Source organism: Podarcis bocagei (assembly GCF_964188305.1).
Source record: "Podarcis bocagei genome assembly, chromosome: 8".
In the NCBI taxonomy this organism is placed as follows: domain Eukaryota; kingdom Metazoa; phylum Chordata; class Lepidosauria; order Squamata; family Lacertidae; genus Podarcis; species Podarcis bocagei.
The window spans coordinates 33,059,895-33,061,989 of NC_138133.1; the positions used below are offsets into that span (position 1 = coordinate 33,059,895).

A 2,095-nucleotide genomic window follows, 5' to 3' on the forward strand; every position below is an offset into this window, starting at 1 on the left:
CAAAGTTCTTAACCTGAGGTACTATTTCTGGGTTAGCAGAGTCTGTAACCTGAAGTATCTGTAACCCGAGGTACCGTTGTATTGTGATTTTTATGTTGATCTTTTCTGTGAACTCGCTCCCATTCCAGAATATGCAGCTGTTCTTTCCTTACATAAGAGTTAACAGAGCTTCCTTCTGTTGCAATGGCTGACCTGTCCTTGCATTGCAGTGGTCAAAGATTTGGGAGGCAACAATGCAATGAATGAACAAATACTCCATGCCCATAAATGCATGGTCTCCGCCATCTGTTTTGTAACTGTAGATCCTTTCTACAGGTGGGTCAATGTGATTCTGAGGTAAACATGTGAAGGGGGCTTGCATATAAATGACAGTATGATGGGCATCATGGGAATAAGGAAGAGCTATAGTGCACTTTCAGCTACAATCTGGGTCTTGAATGTTAACTGAAAGTGAGACATACTGAGGAGGGGTCCAGTGGTGGGGTAGCCAGAGAGTGTATTCCATTCCCCAAAGGGTGTTTCCACCATACCTGCTTTGAGATCTTATATGCAATAAATCAGCTTGGGTACAGGTGTAGGCAACTACCTTTAAATGACACCCTCCAATATCCCAAAGATTTCATCAGGACTTGTGGCCAGAAAGTATTCTTAAGATTTAACTGCACCTGTTTATTTGGCATTCAGGCAAAGCAGGTTACCAGCCTCTGGGCAAAATCACCAGCTTCTGTCTGTTTTATTTTTTTACTTTTTACTTTTTATATAACCACTGGCACAAACTTCTCCGCTGAGCTTGCTTTTGTGGTACTCCTGAATGGAAAGACAAATTAAGTTGAGTTTTTCTTCATTCCTGCTTCTAATGTATTTTTCAGCCTTGTTATTTCTGGCTCGTCATCCTTCCCCTTTCCGCACTTTGGGAGAGTTCAAAGTTTGCAGTCCATTGTCCCTCCCACTCTTGATGTCACAAAGAATTAAACCCAACACATGTTCTTTAGAATGCAAGGAAATGCTCTAAAAGCGATTGTAGGCTGTTGTCTGTCTGACAATGCTGAGTCTCACATCAGTGCCACAGAGACTATGAAATGCCACAGGAAGACCTAAAACAGGAGCTCAATTCCCACTTTGTTATGTTATACAGTATATAAGTGTTAAAATCTATGCAGTCTTTTCTCCAAGGAGTTCAAAGTCTAGAAACACATAAAGTAAACAATGAGCCCTCAAAGCAGAAAAGCATCACAACAGCATTTAGATCCTATTTGCTTGCCTTGCACTTGCTTTGTTACTCTCTCTCTCTCTTTTCGGCAATATCAGTTGAACATCTAATCAGCTACTATTTTCTCTTCAAAACTCACCTGGGAACTCTTACGAGATGGCTTTTGGCTATGAACCTGGAAAGTCTTTGCATTTGCCTGTTAAAATGATTAGTGCTTAAATGAATGTGATCATCTACTGAATTAAAGCACCACCAAACCCCGCTCTCATTACATGATCTCATGCAGGCCTGGCTTCCAAAACATCCCCGGAGAGTTTTATAAAAATTGTTCATCCCATTGTTTAAAAGCAACCTCTGTTCGAGGGAGGAAATGTGGCTGACATTATCACTTAAAGGGGACTACCAGTGCCAAGACAATAAAAGTAAAGAGTATACTTCAATCATAATATTTTTTAAAGCTGTTTTGTAGCAAACCATGCACTGCTCCTTAAGTTTATTTATTTATTACATTTTTATCCCACCCTTCCTCCAATGAGCTCAGGGCAGCCTATGCCGCACCATCAGCTATTTTATCCTCCTAACAACTCTTCTATGTGGTGTGTAGATATTACCATTATAAGTTTTAGTCACCAGATGGAGCTAGACTTAGTTGTGTCTGGATAGAATCAGGAATTTCCTGTGTCTGTCCTGTTCTTGTTGGGGACTCTGGGATAATAAAGTTCTTGTCTCGTTTACTGACTGGCATGTTCTTTAAGTCTTCCGTGACAAGTGTTTAGGATGAGAGATTGTGCCTGTCACTGGATCAGCCAGTGAGCTTCATAGTTGAGGGCACACTTGAACTCAGATATCACCAGTGCTAGTCAAACTGATCCACTGGTTCTTACA

At 40.9% G+C, this 2,095-nt stretch overlaps 1 long non-coding RNA gene across 1 annotated transcript; it reads right to left on the minus strand.

The window, feature by feature from the left end:
• Positions 1-671: 671 nt before the first annotated feature.
• On the minus strand, positions 672-1,860 carry LOC308592657. The gene is made up of 3 exons (XR_014010604.1): positions 1,822-1,860; positions 1,350-1,406; positions 672-807 (listed from the first exon to the last, which is right to left on the minus strand). It is a non-coding gene; the product is annotated as an uncharacterized lncRNA (long non-coding RNA).
• Between the last annotated feature and the right edge of the window lie 235 nt (positions 1,861-2,095).